General features: G+C 42.7%; 1 pseudogene; it reads left to right on the top strand.

Moving 5' to 3' along the window:
• Window positions 1-14,031: 14,031 nt before the first annotated feature.
• Window positions 14,032-20,065, top strand: LOC140476481 (acyl-coenzyme A thioesterase 1-like; annotated as a pseudogene).
• The last annotated feature ends 384 nt before the right edge of the window (window positions 20,066-20,449 follow it).

Raw genomic sequence — 20,449 nt, 5'->3', positions numbered from 1 at the left:
TTTCCCCTGACTAATGCACCTAACACGATGGGAAATTTATCATGGCCAATTCACCTGACCTGCATATCTTTGGATTATGGGAGGAAACCCATGCAGACACAGGGAGAATGTGCAAACTCCACACAGATAGTCGACCGAGGCAGGAATTGAACTCTGGTCCCTGGCGCTGTGAGGCAGCAGTGCTAACCACTGAGCTGCTGTGCTGCACCTTGAATGGAAATCCTGAGGGAGAAGATTTACATGTATTTGGATGGGCAAGGAATAATTAGGGATAGTCAATATTGCTTTGTGCTTGGGAAATCATGTCTCACTAACTTGATTGAGTTTTTTGAAGAAGTAATGAAGAGGATCGATGAGGGCAGAACGGTGGATATGATTTATATGGACTTCAGTAAGGCGTTTGACAAGGTTACTCATGGTAACCTGGTTTGCAAGGTTAGGTCACATGGTATACAGGGAGAACTAGACATCTGGATACAGATTTGGTTCCAAGTTAGAAGACATAGTGTGGTGGTGGAGGGTTCGTTTTCAGACTGGAGACCTGTGACCAGTGGTGTGCCAAAAGGATCGGTGCTGGGTCCACTAATTTTTGACATTCATGTAAGTGATTTCTTGCAATGAAGGCCAACACACCATTTGCTTTCTTTACTGCCTGTTGCACCTGCATGCTTGCTTTCAGCAACCAGTATAGAGGGACACTCAGGTCCCACTGCACATTCCCTGTCTCAATTTACAGCCATTCACTTGGTAATCTGTCGTCTTGTTTTTGCTTCCAAAGTGAATGACCTCACATTTATCTAAATTTTACTGCATCTGCCCACTTGCCCAACCTGTCTAGATCATACTGAAGGATCTCTGCATCCTCATCACATCCATCCACCCAACTTGGTTTCATCTGCAAACTTTCAATGTTGCATTTTCTTCCCTCATCCAAATCATTAATATATATTGTGAATAGTTGGGATCCCAGCACTGATTCCTGTGGCACCCCACTAGTTACTGCCTGTCAATTTGAAAAGGACCCATTAATTCCTACATTTTGTTTCCTCTCTGCCAACCAGTTTTCTATCCATCTTAAAACACTTTCCCCAATGTTTGGGAGAAGATTTGTAGCTCGGGTGCTCGTTGTTGTGGTTCTGTTCGCCGAGCTGGGAATTTGTCTTGCAAAAGTTTCGTCCCCTGTCTAGGTGACATCCTCAGTGCTTGGGAGCCTCCTGTGAAGCGCTTCTGTGGTGTTTCCTCCGGCATTTATAGTGGCCTGTCTCTATCAACAAACACATCGACCTGGACCCAATATACCGGCCACTACAGCGGACAGCTGGAACTGACAACCGGAAGCGGCAGAGACAGGCCACTATAAATGCCGGAGGAAACATCACAGAAGCGCTTCACAGGAGGCTCCCAAGCACTGAGGATGTCACCTAGACAGGGGACGAAACGTTTGCAAGACAAATTCCCAGCTCGGCGAACAGAGCCATAACAACTTTCCCCAATCCCGTGTGCTTTAACCTTGCACAATAATCTCTAATGTGGGACTTTGTCAAAAGCTTTTCAAATATACCTCGTTAACTGGCTCCCCCTTGTCAATTCTACAAGTTACATCTTCATAGAATTCCAACAGGTTTGTCAAGCATGATTTCGCCTTCATATATCTATGCTGACACTGTATGATTCTGCCACTGCTTTCTAAATGCTCTACTATAAGGTCCTTGATAATGGATTTGAGGATTTTCCCTGCTACCGATGTTAGGCTTACTGGTCTGTAATTCCCTGGTTTCTCTCTACCTCCCTTTTGGATATTGGTGAAACATTAGCTACCTTCAAAACTGCAGGAACTCTTCCAGAGTCTCAAGAATCCTAGAAGTTGACCACCAATGCATCCACTATTTCTGGAGCCACTTCCTTAAGTAATCTGGGATGTGGATTATCAAGCCCTGGGGATTTATCCGCCTTCAATCCACTCAATTTTCCCAGTACCATTCTTTTACTAATATTGATCTCCCTCAGTTCTTCCCTCACACTAAATCTTGCATTCAACATTTCTGGTATCTAATTTGTGTCCTCTTTTGTGAAGACTGAACCAAAGTCCATATTCAGTTGCACAGCCATTTCTTTGACCCCTATTATACATTTCCCCATTCCTGTCTGTTGGGACTTACATTTTCTTCACTCATCTCTTTCTTTTCATGTATCTATAGAAACTCTTAGTATCAGTCTTTATATTCCCTGTAAGCATTCTTTCAAACTGTATTTTCTCCTTCATCGTTCTTTGATGAATTATAAACTGCTCCCAGTCATCCAGATCTACTATTTTTCCCGGCCAATCTGTATGCTTCTTCCTTGGGTCAGATACTATTGATAATTTCCTTTGTAATCTGTGGATTGGCCTTCTTACCCATTTTGCTTTTGTGCTGGATAGGAATAAACAGTTGTTGCAGTTTCTCCCATGCGTTACTTGATGTTTCCCACTTCCTCTCTGCTGTCATCCCTTTAAGTAACTCTCCCCAATCTATCAAGGCCAACTCATGCCTCATATCATCATAGTTTCCTTTATTAAGATTCAGCACCCTAGTTTCCAAATCAACTATCTCACTCTCCATCTTGATATATTAAAAAATTCTATCATGTTATGGTCACTCAACCCCAATGGGTCTTGCACAGCTAGATTGACCATGATTCCCTTCGTATTACACAGTACCCAGTCTAAGATGGCCTGCTCTCTAGTTGGTTCTGTCACATATTGGTCAAGGAAACCACCCCACTGCCCTTCCTGTATACACTCCAGAAATGTCTCTCCTATGGCATTGTGGCTAATTTGATTTGCCAGATCTATTAACATCACCCGTGATCACTGACATTTCCTTATCAAGTGCATCTCTAATTTTCTATTCAGTGCCATTCCCAACATCATCACTGCAGTTTGTGGTCTATATAGGACATCCTCTAATTTGTTTTGCCCCTTGGTATTCTCAATTCAACCCATATAGACTCCACCCTGTCAGAGCTAATATATTTCATCACTATTGTGTTAATTTCCTCTTTAACCAGCAATGCCACTCCACCATCTTTTCCTTTTTGCTTGTTCTTCCTAAATACTGACCACCCTGGAGACTCAGTTCCCATCCCTGGTCAGCCTACAGCCTGGAGACATAATCCCAATTATATTGTACCCATTTATATCTATCTGCATGATTAGTTGATACACTTTATTTTGAATGCTTCATGCACTTAAATACAAAACTTTTAAATTTGTTCCACTGGTAAATTTCCCTACTTTTTAAGAATTCCATGGTGCCTTAAGATATTCACCTTTCTGTCCCTCACCTTTATTGTCTGGTAACCATCTGCCACATTGCTAACATGTACTCTGACCTCCTGCATTAATTTTGATTTTCTAATGTCCCCTATAACTGATTCCCTCCCCCACCCCAACATCATTAGGTATATACAAACTGCCCTAATTTGCCTTTCCAAAATTAAACAACTCACAATTATCTAAATGAAAGTACATCTACCACTCCTCAGCCCATTCGCCCATCTGATCAAGATCCTGTTGTACTCTGTGGTAACCTTTGCTGTCCACTACACCTCCAATTTTGGTGTCATCTACAAACTTGCTAACTATACCTCCTCTGTTCACATCCAAATCATTTTTAAAAATCACGAATAGCAATGGACCCAGCACCAATCCTTGTGGCTTACCACCGGTCACAGGTTCTCAGTGTGTAAAGGAACCCTCCACCACCACCCTCTGTCTTTTATCTTCGAGTCAGTTCTGTATCCAAATGTCTAGTTCTCCCTGTATTCCATTTGATCTAACCTTGCTAACTTGGCTGCCATGTGGAATCTTGTCGAATGCTTTACTGAAGTCCATATAGATCCCATCCATCACTCTGCCCTCATCAATCCTCTTTGTTACTTCTTCAAAAAACCCAATCGTAAGTTAGTGAGATAGGATTTCCCACGCACAAAGCCATTTTGACTATCCTTAATCAGTCCTTGCCTTTCAAATACATGTAAATCCTGTCCCTCAGGATTCCCTCCAACAACTTGGGGACCACTGATGTCAGGCTGCCTGGTCTGTATTGCCCTGGATTTTCCTTCGCACCTTTCTTAAATAGTGGCACCATGTTAGCCAACCTGCAGTCTTCCAGTACCTTACCTATCACTATCGATGATACAAAGATTATGTTTGAGAGTATTTTTTTCTCCCATTGTAAAAACCTATAATCCAAAGAATAGATCAAACCTCTGCAAACCTACGGAGTGAATGATTTGAGACTGTTTAGCTAAACCACCTATCAAGAGCTGCGGAAGAGCTCTGTGCATCCAGATTGGCGTCTGCGTGGAAAGGAGAACGTGATGTTGACACCTAAAGTGAGCCTCATCCCTCTAGGATGCTTTCTGCTGCCGATCTTTGCAAGAAATGTGGATTCCTCAGTGAGGTTGGATAGTTAATGGTGTGTGAGGAAAGATGGGAGACTCTGCTGAAAATATTGCTGAAGATCTGCAATATATTTCCAACTCAGAATGGCTAGTGACTTGGACAGCAACTTGCAGCTGGTGGTATTCCCTTGTCGTAGAATTGTAGAGCCGTACAGCACGGAAACAGATCCTTTGGTCCAACCCATCCATGCCAACTAGATATCTCAACCCAATCTAGTCCCACCTGCCAGCATCCGGCCCATATCCCTCTAAACCCTTCCTATTCATATACCCATCCAGATGCCTTTTAAATGTTGCAATTGTACTAGCCTCCACCATTTCTTCTGGCAGCCCATTCCACACATGCACCACCCTCTGTGTGAAAAAGATGGCCCTTAAGTCTCTTTTATATCTTTCCCCTCTCACCCTAAACCTATACCCTCTAGTTCTGGACCTTGCATAATTACCCTATCCATGCCCCTCATGATTTTATAAACCTCTATCCCTCAGTCTCTGATGCTCCAGGGAAAACAGCCCTTGTCTATTCAACCTCTCCCTATAGCTCTAATCCTCCAACCCTGGCAACATCCTTGTAAATCTTTTCTGAACCCTTTCAAGTTTCACAACATCCTTCTGGGTTATGCTGTCTAAGGACTTTTGGTGCATTGCTACATTCAAAATTTACATTATTTAGCGATGATCAAATCTCTCAATCATTTCACCTTTTGCGAAAATAAATGCAATTTTGTAAACTGCACATTCTGCAATGTTAAATTCTGACTCTTCTCCTTTAACTCATTCTAGTTAGTCCTTTAATATCATTTTAAAAGGTAAATTTATTTAGCATTTTACCAAGAAGAGTAAACCATATTTGGATGACACTTCTCTGTTAAATATGTGTACTGAAAAGACATGCCACTGTTTATAAAAAGGATATCCTTCATAACTCTTTCTTTCATTGTCCATTATACTGTTATCTAATTTCACATGAGATGACAACCATTGTTGTATTTAAACTAGTCCTCGTTATGATTTCAACATTCAAACCAATTTGTCTTCTATCTTTATTGATAGCAGTTATACTGATCTTCATAACATTTTGGCGCACTTCCACCCCAATGTTTCACATGTGTCTTTGTGTTTCACAATGTCATGCCCTCTACATGATGGTTTTGGGTAATTTGGTGGACATGCTTGCAAAAGAGTTTCACCAAATTAATTGCGGCCATATCAATCACTACAACTTCCATTGCCTTCAGGGATTTCAAGGCAAATTCTAGAATTGGGCTGGAGATTTTTCATTTATGCCTGTCCTTGGAAACTATGACTGTGAAGGGCCCATTGAAGTGGGTGGGTGAAATGATGGATGTAAACTGTATTGTGTCTGAAGAGGGTATCATTATAGACCTGTTGTCATCATCTCTACCTTCATTGTGTAAAACTATTTTCTAAATGGATTAAAAACTTCTCATCTTTGGATGGCTTCTCAAGATGTTCACAGCTTCTTCAAAATATCCCAAATCAAGATTCGTAAAATCCTGTGTGAGGTCATCAAAGCCAAAATACCCTAAAGTCAGTGTCAGAAATCCATGGTTTCCCAAGAGACTAGCTCGATGTTCAACCATCCCACTAACTGACCCGTAGAGATCAGTTGGGATACAGAGAGACTCTAACGTCACACCTTTAATGCATTGTCTGAGCTGAGATGTCACCTTTTTTCATATCTTATGTTATCTCGAGACTGTGACTGAAATGAAGTTCTGGGACTTACATATGAATGAACTGAAACCTGCAACCCATTCTCAAAAATGAAAGATTTAACATCAATCTAAGTTTGTTCAATACATCATTTCAATTGCATGACACTGTGATCTTTTGCTAGATAAATTCTGTCTTAGGATCCCATTCCACAGCAATGTGATGAAGGAGCAGTACTCTGAAAGCTAGTGCTATCAAATAAACCTGTTGGACTATAACCTGTTGTTGTGTGAGTTTTAATTTTGTACACCTTAGTCCAATACCATGACAACATACAGCAGTGTTCCAGTGAATCATAATGCAAACTAGAGAAACAATATCCCATCTACAGACTAGGCACTTTACAGCCTTCTCTAAATGTTAGTTCAACACCTTTAAATTAAGAACCTTTCTTTTAGCTTGTTATCACGTTGTCATCTCCCCCATTCCACTTCCTGTCCTTTCAAGTCTGCCAGGAGAAACACTATTGTTCTGTTATTCTCATATTCTAATCACTTAATCTTAACTATTATCAGCTTTTCTCCACCAGCACCCTATTCTCAATACTCCCACACCCACCCCCTCAAACTATAGCATAAATGCTATCCTGTCCACACTTCACTGATGAAGTAATTGAGAGTCAGAATGTTAGTTTGCTCTCTCTCCATGGATACTCTCTGACCCACTGTGATCTCCAGCATTTGTTGTTTTTAGTTCAGATTCCACCATCTGCAGTAATTTGTTCCTATAAAGTGGTTTAATGATTGAATCTATGTTCATAGGACAGTGACATCCGTCATTTGGCCAAACAAGGCATAGCCAGTCCCAAGCAAAAACAACTCAGCTCATGCCATTTTTTCATTTAAATCATTCTGATGAAGTTTCATAATTCGCTCTGATGCCAACTCTAATTTGATGTGATGCGTATTCAGCATTTTCTGCTTGTTCTTTTCAATGCCTTGAGCTCTTTTTAACTACTACTTTATATTTCTTTCCTCTTCAACTACTTAAACAATTATTTTTTGAAACCCATGTTTGAAATTGCCTCCACCATTTACTCAGACAAATTGTTATAACTAACAATGTAAGGATTCTTTCTTGATGTACCACTTTTGGCCTATTTGCTGAAATTACCTAAAATCTAGATCCTCTGGTTCTCAACCATTCTGCCAATTGGATAGCTTTGCTTTTTCTTTCTCACTAGTCTGTCAGTTGCATATCCATCTTCTTAACATGCATTGGATTAATCTTCCGGACCTATTCAGGTGTACCCCAGAAATTTGTGGGAATCTACAGAAGTGATTGCTGGGCCCCTTGCTGAGATATTTGGATCATTGATAGTCACACGTGAGATGCACGAAGACTGGAAGTTGGCTAATGTGATGCCATTATTTAAGAAAAGCGGGAAGGAAAAGACAGGGAACTATAGACCGGTGAGCCTGACATCAGTGGTGGGCAAGTTGTTGAAGGGGATTTTAAGGAACAGGATTTACATGTATTGGAAAAGCAAGGACTGATTAGGGATAGGAGAAAGTGAGGACTGCAGCTGCTGAAGATCAGAGTCAAGAGTGTGGTGCTGGAAAAGCACAGCAGGTCAGGCAGCATCTAAGGAGCAGGAGAATCTATGTTTAGATGAAGGGCTTATGTCCGAAACGTCAATTTTTCTGCTCCTCCGATGCTGCCTGACCTGCTGTGCTTCTCCAGCACCACACTCTTGACACTGATTAGGGATAGTCAACATGGCTTTGTGAATGGGAAATCAGGTCTCATGAACTTAATCGATTGAGTTTTTTGAAGAAGTGCCAAAGAAAGATTGATAAAGGCAGAGTAGTGCACTTTGTCTGTATGGACTTCAGTAAGGCATTCCACAACGTTCCATTTGGTGGACTGGTGAGCAAGCTGAGATCATTTGGAATACAGGGAGAACTAGCCATTTGGATACAAAGTTGGCTTGAAGGTAGGAGACAGAGGGTGGTGGTGGAGGGTTGTTTTTCAGACTGGAGATCTGTGACCAGTGATGTGTTGCAAGGATCAGTGCTGAGTCCACTGCTTTTCGTCATTTATATAAATGACTTGGATGTGAACATAGGAGGTTTAGCTCGTCAATTTGCAGATGACATCAAAATTGGAGGTGTAGTGGACAGTGAAGAAGGTTACCTCGGAGTACAACGGGACCTTGATCAGATGGGCAAATGGGCAGAGGTGTGGCAGATGGAGTTTAATTTTGATAAATGTGAGGTGCTGCATTTTGGTAAAACAAATCAGGGCAGGAATTATACACTTAATGATAAAGTTTGGGCAATGTTGCCAAATAAAAAGCCGTTAGGTGCAGGTTCTTAGTTCATTGAAAAGTGGAAAGGGTAGTGACAAAGGCGTTTGGTACAGTTGCCTTTATTGTTCAGTACATTGAGTATAGGAGTTGTAAGGTCATGTTGCAGTGGTACAGAATATTGGTGAGGCCACATTTTGAATGCTGTGTTCAATTCTCATCTCCCTGCTATTGGAAAAATGTTGTGAAACTTGAGAGGGTTCAGAAAAGATTGACAAATATGTTGCCAGGGTTGGAGGGTTTGAACTATTGGGAGAGGCTGAAAAGGCTGGAGCTGTTTTCCCTGGAGTGTCAGAGGCTGAGGAGTGACCTTATTGAGGTTTATAAAATCACGGAGGGCATGGATAGGATGAATTGCCAAGGTCTTTTCCCCAGGTTAGGGGACGTTTAAAACTAGAGGGCATAGGTTGAAGATGAGAGGGGAAACATTTAAAAAGGACCTACAGGTTAACCTTTTCATGTAAAGTGTGATGTGTGTATGGAATGAGCTGTCAGAGGAGGTAGTTGAGGCTGGTAGAATTAGAACATTTAAAGGAATTTGGATGGGTACATGAATAGGAACAGTTTAGAGGGATATAAGCCAAATGCTGGCAAATGGGACTAGACTTAATTTATGATATCTAGTCAGCATGGACAAGTTGGACCGAAGGGTCTGTTTCCACGCTTTACATCTCTGTCACACTATCTATTCATAACATGGTCCATGTGTAGTACTGGCCCATAGTGAGGATGGTTTTTATTTATTGTGTGGACCCAGGACTGTGCTAAAGATAATCAATTCAGAACACATCTACCTGTGCAAACTGTACATCCATAAGGTGTTTTGAGCCATCAGCAAAGGCAGATTCTGTTATACATGAAAATTACAGCATGTAAGGTATACACTCAAATTTACAGATTCTGTTCACTACAGTTGTACATATTGTATGCATACTAATTTTGAACAAGTTTTTGTTTGTAATGCAATATCACTTGAATGGTCAACTTCGTAGTTGCAGTTCTGGAATCCACATTATAGGAGCGATGTGATTGCATTGGAGAGGGTGCAGAGGAGATTAACCAGCATGTAGCCTGGGCTGGGGTGTTTCAGATAAGAAGATTGAGCAGAATAGGATTGTTTTCCTTCGAGCCGAGCAGATTGAGAGGGGACATAAGGAACATGATTTAGGTGTATAAAATTGAGGAGCATAGGTAGGGTAGACAGAAAGAAGCTTTCCCCTTGATGGAGGGATCAATAACGAGGGAACATAGATTTAAGATAAGGGGAAGAATGTTAGAGGAGATGTAAGGAAAAGCGTTTTCACCCCGAGGGTGGGAGAGTGGTAGGGACAGCAGTAAGCAAAGAATATAGTATATTCAGCTTTATTAATAGGGACATAATGACACTGATTAGATATCAACTTGAGTATTATGTACAGTTCTAGGTGCCACAGTATATAGTGGATGTGAATGCATTGAAGAATGCATAAGTGGTTTACAAGAATGGTTCCAGGGTAAGGATAGTTATGAGGATAGATTTAAGAAGTTGTCACTGTTCTCTTTGGAGAAAAGAAGGCAAAGAGTAGTTCCAAGACTGGTTTTCAAAACAAAGAGTAAGTTGGATAGAAGAGATGGGGAGAAACTCCTCTAACCTAATAATAAGATCCGTTGTGGTAAGGAGGTAAGTGCCGAATTTTGCTTGTTGTATTCTTTAGACCCAGTTTTTTTTTAAAATAAAGGTTAGCTTTAGAGGGATGGCAGTGAAGGCAGTGCAATGTTCCTCCTGCAACATGTATGAGGTGAGGGATGCCATGGACGTCCCTGCTGATTACACTTGCAGGAAGTGCACCCATCTCCAGCTCCTCCAAGACCGTGTTAGGGAACTGGAGCTGGAGTTGGATGAACTTCGGATCATTCGGGAGGTAGAGGGGGTCATAGATCGGAGCTATAGGGAAGTAGTAACTCCAAAGATGGCAAATAGATGGGTGACAGTGAGGGGGACTGGGAGGAAGCAGCCAGTGCAGGGACCCCCTGTGGTCGTTCCCCTCAAGAACAAGTATACCGTTTTGGATACTTGTGGGGGGGACGACTTACCAGGGGTAAGTGACGGGGCTCAGGCCTCTGGCACGGAGCCTGTCCCCGCTACTCAGAAGGGAAGGGTGGAGAAGAGCAGAGCAATAATAATTGGGGACTCGATAGTTCGGGGCACAGATAGGCGGTTTTGTGGGAACGAGAGAGACTCACGTTTGGTATGTTGCCTCCCAGGTGCAAGGGTACGTGATGTCTCTGATCGTGTTTTCCGGGTCCTTAAGGGGGAGGGGGAGCAGCCTGAAGTCGTGGTCCATATTGGCACCAATGACATAGGTAGGAGGAGTGCTGAGGATGTTAGACAGGCTTTTAGGGAGCTAGGTTGGAAGCTCAGAGTTAGAACGAACAGAGTTGTTGTCTCTGGTTTGTTACCCGTGCCACGTGATAGAGAGTCGAGGAATAGGGAGAGAGAACAGTTAAATGCGTGGCTACAGGGATGGTGCAGGAGGGAGGGATTTCGGTACTTGGATAACTGGGGTTCTTTCTGGGGAAGGTGGGACCTCTATAAACAGGATGGTCTGCACCTGAACCTGAGGGGCACCAGTATCCTTGGGGGGAGGTTTGCTAGTGCTCTTGGGGGGGGTTTAAACTAACTCTGCAGGGGCATGGGAACCCAGACTGTAGCTTTAGGGTGAAGGACCTGGAGTGTAGGGAGGTTAGGAATATGGCATCAATCTTAAAGGAGGGTGTCTGTAAACAGAAGAGTGGCTTGAAGTGTGTATACTTTAATGCCAGAAGTATACGAAATAAGGTAGGTGAACTCGCAGCGTGGGTTGGTACCTGGGACTTCGATGTTGTGGCTATTACGGAGACATGGCTAGATCAGGGACAGGATTGGCTGTTGCAGGTTCCAGGGTTTAAATGTTTTAGTAGGGTCAGAGGTGGGGGTAAAAGAGGGGGGGGTGTGGCTTTGCTTGTCAAAGATAGTATTACAGCGGTGGAAAGGAAGATGGACGAAGATTTGCCATCTGAGGTAGTTTGGGTTGAGGTTAGGAATAGGAGAGGTGAGGTCACCCTGTTAGGAGTCTTTTACAGGCCTCCTAATAGTCCTCGAATCGTTGAAGAAAGGATTGCGAAGATGATTCAGGAGAAGAGTGACAGTAATAGGGTGATTGTTATGGGAGACTTTAACTTTCCTGATATTGATTGGGAAAGCTATAGCTCAAGTTCGTTAGATGGGTCAGTGTTTGTGCAATGTGTGCAGGAGAGTTTCCTGACACAATATGTAGATAAGCCAACAAGAGGTGAGGCCATACTGGATTTGGTTCTGGGTAACGAACCAGGCCAGGTATTAGAACTAGAGGTAGGTGAGCACTTTGGGGACAGTGACCACAATTCGGTGATTTTTACTCTAGTGATGGAGAGGGATAAGTGTGTACTACAGGGCAAGAGTTATAGCTGGGGGCAGGGAAATTATGATGCGTTGAGGCATGACTTAGGATGTGTGGATTGGAAAAGTAGATTCCAAGGCAAGAGCATAATTGATATGTGGAACTTGTTCAAGGAGCAACTATTGAGTGTCCTTGATAAGTACGTACCTATCAGGCAGGGAGGAAAGGGTCGTGTGAGGGAGCCGTGGTTTAATAAGGAGTTGGAATCCCTTGTTAAATGGAAGAGGGCGGCCTTTGTAAAGATGAGGCGTGAAGGTTCAATAGGGGCGATTGAGAGTTATAAGGTAGCCCGGAAGGACCTGAAGAGAGAGCTAAGAGCAGCAAGGAGGGGACATGAAAGGTCCTTAGTTGGTAGGATTAGGGAAAACCCTAAGGCTTTCTATAGGTATGTTAGGAATAAAAGAATGACTAGGGAAGGAATAGGTCCAATCAAGGATAGTAATGGGAAGTTGCGTGTGGAGGCTGAAGAGATTGGGGAGGCGCTGAATGAATACTTTTCGTCAGTATTCACTCAGGAACAGGACATTGTTGTCGATATGAATACTGAGGCACGAATAAGTAGAATGGATGGCTTTGAGATATGTAGAGAAGAGGTGTTGGAAATTCTGGCAAGGGTGAAAATAGATAAGTCCCCTGGGCCTGATGGCATTTATCCTAGGATTCTCTGGGAAGCAAGGGAGGAGATTGCAGAGCCGTTGGCCTTGATTTTTGTGTCCTCTTTGTCTACAGGAGTAATGCCAGAGGACTGGAGGCTAGCAAACGTGGTTCCCTTGTTCAAGAAGGGGAGTAGGGATAATCCTAGTAACTATACGCCAGTGAGTTTCACTTCTGTTGTGGGCAAAGTCTTAGAGAGAATTGTAAGGGATAGGATTTATGCACATCTGGATAAGAATGATGTGATCAAGGATAGTCAGCATGGTTTTGTGAAGGGCAGGTCGTGCCTCACAAACCTTATTGAATTCTTTGAGAAGGTGACTAAGGAGGTAGATGAGGGGAAAGCGGTAGATGTGGTATATATGGATTTTAGTAAGGCGTTTGATAAGGTCCCCCATGGTAGGCTACTGCAGAAAATACAGAGATATGGCATTGAGGGTGAGTTGGAGGTTTGGATTAGGAATTGGCTCTCTGGAAGAAGACAGAGGGTAGTAGTTGATGGCAAAGGTTCATCTTGGAGTGCCGTCACGAGCGGTGTTCCGCAAGGATCTGTTTTGGGACCATTGCTGTTTGTCATTTTTATAAATGACCTGGAGGAAGGGTTAGAAGGTTGGGTGAGCAAGTTTGCGGATGATACGAAAGTCGGAGGAGTTGTAGACAGTGAGGAAGGATGTGGCAGGTTACAGCGGGATATAGAGAAGCTGCAGAGCTGGGCAGAAAGGTGGCAAATGGAGTTCAATGTAGCTAAGTGTGAAGTGATTCACTTTGGTAAGAGTAATAAAAAGATGGATTACTGGGCTAATGGTAGACTACTTGGTAGTGTGGAAGAGCAGAGGGATCTTGGTGTCCATGTACACAGATCTCTGAAAGTTGCCAGCCAGGTAAATAGTGCAGTGAAGAAGGCATATGGCGTACTGGCTTTTATTGGTAGAGGAATTGAGTTCCGGAGTCCTGAGGTCATGCTGCAGTTGTATAAGACTCTGGTGCGGCCGCATCTGGAATATTGTGTGCAGTTTTGGTCGCCATACTATAGGAAGGATGTGGAGGCACTGGAACGGGTGCAGAGGAAGTTTACCTGGTATGGTAGGAAGATCCTATGAGGAAAGGCTGAGGCACTTGGGGTTGTTTTCATTGGAGAAAAGAAGGTTTAGGGGTGATTTGATAGAGGTGTACAAGATGATTAGGGGGTTAGATAGGGTTGACAGTGAGAACCTTTTTCCACGTATGGAGTCAGCTATTACAAGGGGGCATAGCTTTAAATTAAGGGGGGGTAGATATTGGACTGATGTTAGGGGTAGGTTCTTCACTCAGCGAGTCGTAAGTTCATGGAATGCCCTGCCAGTAGCAGTAGTGGACTCTCCCTCTTTATGGGTATTTAAGCGGGCATTGGATAGGTATATGGAGGATAGTGGGTTAGTGTAGGTTAGGTGGGCTTTGATCGGCGCAACATCGAGGGCCGAAGGGCCTGTACTGCGCTGTATTCTTCTATGTTCTATGTTCTATGTTCTATGTTCTATGTTACTGCTCATAAAAGGAATGAAAGGACACAGTTATAAAGTGATCTGCAAAATAAACCAAGCATGAGTTGAGGCAAAACGTTTTCAGTCAGTGAGTAGTTCGGACCTGGAATGCACTTTCTGGAAATGTGTGGGAGGCAAGTTCAACTGAGGCATGTAGGATGCGGCTGGATGATTATTTGGATGAAAAGAATGTGTAAGGGTAAGGAGAAAAAAAAAATTCTGGCACAAGGTATTGATGATAATTTAACAAGTTGCTGTAGTCATCATGTACCAAATGGTCTCCTTTTGTGCCTGAACACTTCTGTGATGTCAAAACACATATTTCAACTTGGAACATTATGGCTTTATTCAGTTTAACAACATTGCCTTGGAAAACAAGATTACCGCAGTTAAGCAATTTTTATAAAAATCAAGCATTTCTTCATCAGATGTTTTTCTGTGAATCTGTGCTCATTCCCTCAAGCCATGACAGAAATTTGGTCAGATGAGGCATTAATGCTTTTAATAAACCTGTTCAACACCTTAGATCAAGCAAGGATTCTGGGTAATCCAAGATGGAGGACAGGAAAAATTTCTGGCTGTAACAGCTGCTCCTTATTTGAAGTATTTTAGGGCTGGAGGTGATTTCCTCGAATTCCAGGAGCAGCAATTACTGTTTTATATACTGTTGCACTGTTTTGGAATTTTGGAAAAAAAAGTCAAAACAACAGCAGTTTTAAAAGGGAGAAGTACAGACAAAGGAAGCACAAGGTGAGTTCATTGCAGGGGGGAGAGAGAGAACGAACCTGCAGTTACTGCCTTTGCTGTTTGAATTCATGTATCGCTGGATATCGGAGTGCATCTGGGAAAATTAACAAACAGTGAAATTCACAACTGATCTTGGAGGAACTGTTGGGTGAAGTTCACAGCACAGAATCAGATAAGTTAATTGTTTTAAGTGTGGCCTACAGAGAATCTGCAGGTGAGGTGCCGGAAGACTGGAGGTTGGCTAACATAATGCCACTGTTTAAGAAGGGTGGTAAGGACAAGCCAGGGAACTATAAACAGTGAGCCTGACGGTGGTGGGCAAGTTGTTGGAGAGAATCCTGAGGGACAGGATGTACATGTATTTGGAAAGGCAAGGACTGATTAGGGATAGTCAACATGGCTTTGTGCGTGGGAAATCATGTCTCACAAACTTGATAGAGTTTTTTGAGGAAGTAACAAAGAGGATTGATGAGGGCAGAGCGGTAGATGTGATCTATATGGACTTCAGTAAGGTGTTTGACAAGATTCCCCATGGGAGACTGATTAGCAAGGTTAGATCTCACAGAATACAGGGAGAACTAGCCATTTGGATACAGAACTGGCTCAAAGGTAAAACTCGCACAACACCAGGTTATAGTCCAACAGGTTTAATTGGAAGCACGCTAGCTTTCGGAGCGACGCTCCTTCATCAGGTGATAGTCACTATCACCTGATGAAGGAACGTCGCTCCGAAAGTTAGTGTGCTTCCAATTAAGCCTGTTGGAGTATAACCTATTGTTGTGTGATTTTTAACTTTGTACACGCCAGTCCAACACCGGCATCTCCAAATCATGGCTCAAAGGTAGAAGACAGAGTGTGGTGGTGGAGGGTTGTTTTTCAGACTGGAGGCCTGTGACCAGTGGAGTGCCACAAGGATTGGTGCTGGGTCCACTACTTTTTGTCATTTACATAAATGATTTGGATGCAAGCATAAGAGATACAGTTAGTCAGTTTGCAGCTGACACCAAAATTGGAGGTATAGTGCACAGCGAAGAGGGTTACCTCACTCAGATTACAACAGGATCTTGACCAGATAGGCCATTGGGCTGAGAAGTGGCAGATGGAGTTGAATTCAGATAAGTGTGAGGTGCTGCATTTTGGGAAAGCAAATCTTAGCAGGACATATACACTTAATGGTAAGGTCCTAGGAAGTGCAGGTTCATAGCTTCTTGAAAGTGGAGTGGCAGGTAGATAAGATAGCAAAGAAGGCGTTTGGTATGCTTTCCTTTATTGGTCAGAGTATTGAGTACAGGAGTTGGGAGGTCATGTTCCGGCTGGTACAGGACATTGGTTAGGCCACTATTCGAATATTGTGTGCAATTCTGGTCTCCTTCCTATTGGAAAGATGTTGTGAAACTTGAAAGGGTTCAGAAAAGATTTACAAGGATGTTGCCAGGGTTGTAGGATTTGAGCTATAGGGAGAGGCTGAATAGGCTGGGGCTGTTTTCTCTGGAGTGTCGGAGGCTGAGAGGTGAACTTATAGAGGTTTACAAAATTATGAGGGGCATGGATGGAGAAATAGGCAAAGTCCTTTCCCTGGGGTCAGGGAGTCCTGAACTAGAGGGCATAGGTTTAGGGTGAGAGGGGAAAGATATAAGAGAGACCTGCAGGGCAACCTTTTCACACAGAGGGTGGTATGTGTATGGAATGAGCTGCCAGAGGAAGTGGTAGAGGCTAGTACAATTGCAAGATTTAAGAGGCATTTGGATGGGTATATGAATAGGAAGGGTTTGGAGGGATATGGGCTGGGTGCTGGCAGGTGAGACTAGATTGGGTTGGGATATCTGGTCAGCATGGACGGGTTGGACCGAAGGGTCTGTTTCCATGCTGTACATCTCTGACTCAAACTGGCCTCCTTGACTGTGGGCCAAAGGTAGTAGCAGAACTATATTCTGCCACAATCTGTAATCTCATGGCCTGAAATATTACTGTTACAATCATTACCAACAAACCAGGGAACCAACCATGATTCAGTGTGGAAAATAGGAGGGGATACCAGGCTGAATGCCAGACACATCAAAAAATAGAACACTTTCAAAAATACATGTGAAGCACTACAAGTGGCCTTGAATTAGGAGTGTTACAGGAATAGTCAATTCGTCTACAGATAATCTTATTTGACACAGAATCATTTTGCATGTTTGAATTTTACAGGTGATGGTCCATTCCAGGGATTATTGAACTGTATGCATCAGTTGGTGGGATGATTGAGTATCGAGCTAGTCTCTTAGCAAATCATGGATTTCTGACACTGGCTTTAGCGTATTTTGGTTTTGATAATCTTCCAAAGGATTTTATGGAACTTCATCTGGAATATTTCGAAGAAGCTGTGAATGTCTTGAGAAGGCATCCAAAAGTAAGATGCTTTGAATCTATTTAGAAAATAGTTTTACAAATTAATTTACATGGAAGTAAAGACCACAAGATTCACAAGCCTGTGATGCAGACCCAATGTAATCTATATCAATCAATTCAGCCCCCAATCTATTGCAGTCAAGTTCTCCAGGGATAATTATAAAAGGCAACTGCTTAAGCCAGTTCCCAGGGTTTCCTTCAAGGTATCAAAGAAACCGAAGGAGGCTGTAGTGACTACAGTTAACCACATAGTTGCTATAACTTTCTGAAGATCTTGCCCCTGTTTTAGAAGAAATGTTCATGACATAGTCTGGAAATCTGTATTTCAGGCCCTGAACATTCTGTGAAACCTTGAGGCACTGAGCAAGATGCCACAAGGTTTACTAGGACAACTATAACCTCTGTCACGATAATCTGAACTGGCTGGAAAACTGTTTTTGAGAAAGAGACTGATAGGTGACCTGACTGAGGTCTTTAAGAACAAGAAGGCTTATCAGGGTGAATGTAGAGAACATTTCCACCTGTGAGAGAGACCAGAACTCGGGGAAACATCATCTTGAGAGTGGTTAGAATGTTGAAATCAGTACCACAGGACTTGTTGCAATGACTAGCATTGCTGTATTTAAAAGGAAATTAGTTAAATGTATGAGGGTGAACTGAAGAGCAGGGTATGATGAAGAATGGAAGAAGACTTGAATACTGAAAGAGTTTAAAAAAGAATTACAAGGTTGTTGCTGGGCTTGGAGGGTTTGAGCTTTGGCAAAGACAGAATAGGCTGGGACTATTTTCCCTATACTGTTGGAGGCTGAGGGGTGACCTTATAAAGGTTTATAAAATCATGAGGGGCACGAATAGAATGAATAGTGAAGATCCTTTTCCCAGGGTAGCGGAGTCCAAAGCGAGAGATCATAGGTTTAAGATGAGAGGGGAAAGATTTAAAAAGGGTCATAAGGGGAAACCTTTTTCACAGAGAGTGTGGTGCAGAGAGCTGCCGAAGTGGTGGAGTCCGGTACAATTATTACATTTAAAAGGCATCTAGATGGGTACATGAATAGGAAGGGTTTAGAAGGATATGGGCCAAACGCTGGCAAATAGGTCGAGATTAATTGAGGATATTTGGTCATCATGGCCAAGTTGGACTGAATGGTCTGTTTCAGTGCTGTACAATTCCATGACTATGCCTATCAGCACTGACCTGTGAGTGAATGACTTGTATATGTAAATATCATGTAAACTAACTTGTTGCTTTTGTCATTATTGTACATTTCATTCTGATGCAAGTTGAGACTTTATTTCCCTTCTTCAGAGTAACTGGACTCGAAACGTTAACTCTGTTTTCTCTCCACAGATGCTGCCAGACTTTCTGAGTTTCTCCAGCAATTCTTCAGCATCCACAGTTCTTTGTTTTGGTTCTGGTTAATTTAGTAAAATCATATACAGTACAGCTGTGGAATTGTTAATTGTTTGCCACCTTTTATTCAGGTTAAGGGTCCTGGAGTTGGAGCAATAGGAATTTCAAAAAGAGGGGATCTAGTTCTCTCGATGACCACATTTTTTGGCACGTGATAGCAGCAGTTAGTATCAGTGGATGCACTGCAAACAATTGAGAAATCTGCATTACAAAGACATCACTCTTCCCGGTCTTGGTATTAATTTAGAAAGAGCCAAATTTTCAGAATCCAAGCTGATCGATATCTCTGAGGTGACAAATAACCCAATGGAGGAAGAAAACAAGGATTGTATCATCACAATAGAAAAGGCTGAGGGCCATTTTTTGTTTGTGGTTGGAGAAGATGACAAGAATTGGAGAACTCCACTCTATGCTCAGCAGGCTGTTGAAAAACTGAAAGAAAATGGCAAAGAGAATTATGAACTTATTACTTATCCTGAGGCTGGCCATCTCCTGGAGCCCTCATATTTTCCATTTTGCTACGCTTCTTTTCATCGGTTGGTGGGACAGCCTGTGGTATGGGGAGGGAAAGTGAAACCACACGCTCTGGCACAGATAGATCTGTGGCCAAGGGTGCAGGCATTTCTACAAAAACATCTCAAACATCAGAGCAAGTTGTGAAACCATTCAGTGTTCACTTCACTGAATTAGTGAATAGGTGCATCGTTTCAGATTTACCTTAGGAAGGGTTTGGTGGGATATGGCTTGGGTCCTGGCAGGTGGGACTACATTGGGTTGGGATGTCTGGTCAGCATGCATGAGTTAGACCGAAGGATCTGTTTCAGTGCTGTACATCTCTATGACTCAAGAAGTTGCATAATAGTTTTTCCCAATTTATACATAATTATGATTACTCAAAATTTAAATGTGTAAAACCTTGTTTTGCTATGCAGAAACCTGTAATTTGTGACTTATTTTGCTCTGAGTCTCATCGCTTTCACCTGCCAGTTACATTTTAATCAATTCTGAACATTTTAAACAATATTTTAATTGGATGAAACACTTTATTTTAAATATGAAGCTTTCGACCAGAATGTCACCATTTTTGGATTGTTTCAGGATCAGTTGAATTCACTATTTATACTCGAGATCTTGGAGATAATGCTTTGGGATTGCAAAGGTCCACAGCTTTTTATCAATTAAAATGAATAAATGTAATATGAGGAGTTGGGGAATACAAAAACAGAAAATAATGGCTAAGCAAAGTCTGAACTGAACAGCACTCACTGTAGAAAGTTGATGCAACTTGTATCTAGGTAAAAACAATGACTGCAGATGCTGGAAACCAGATTTTGGATTAGTGGTGCTGGAAGAGCACAGCAGTTCAGGCAGCATCCGAGGAGCAGTAAAATCGACGTTTTGGGCAAAAGCCCTTCATCAGGAATAAAGGCAGAGAGCCTGAAGCGTGGAGAGATAAGCTAGAGGAGGGTGGAAGTGGGGAGAAAGTAGCATAGAGTACAATAGGTGAGTAGGGGAGGGGGTGAAGGTGATAGGCTGGGGAGGGTGGAGTGGATAGGTGGAAAAGAAGATAGGCAGGTAGGACAAGTCATGGGGACAGTGCTGAGCTGGAAGTTTGGAACTAGGGTGAGGTGGGGGAAGGGGAAATGAGAAACTGTTGAAGTCCACATTGATGCCCTAGGGTTGAAGTGTTCCGAGGCGGAAGATGAGGTGTTCTTCCTCCAGGTGTCTGGTGGTGAGGGAGCGGCAGTTAAGGAGGCGCAGGACCTCCATGTCC

This window comes from Chiloscyllium punctatum, chromosome 4 (assembly GCF_047496795.1).
Source record: "Chiloscyllium punctatum isolate Juve2018m chromosome 4, sChiPun1.3, whole genome shotgun sequence".
NCBI classification, from domain to species: Eukaryota; Metazoa; Chordata; class Chondrichthyes; order Orectolobiformes; family Hemiscylliidae; genus Chiloscyllium; species Chiloscyllium punctatum.
Note: the sequence above shows the minus strand (reverse complement) of the source record. Positions and strands in the feature narration are given on the sequence as shown.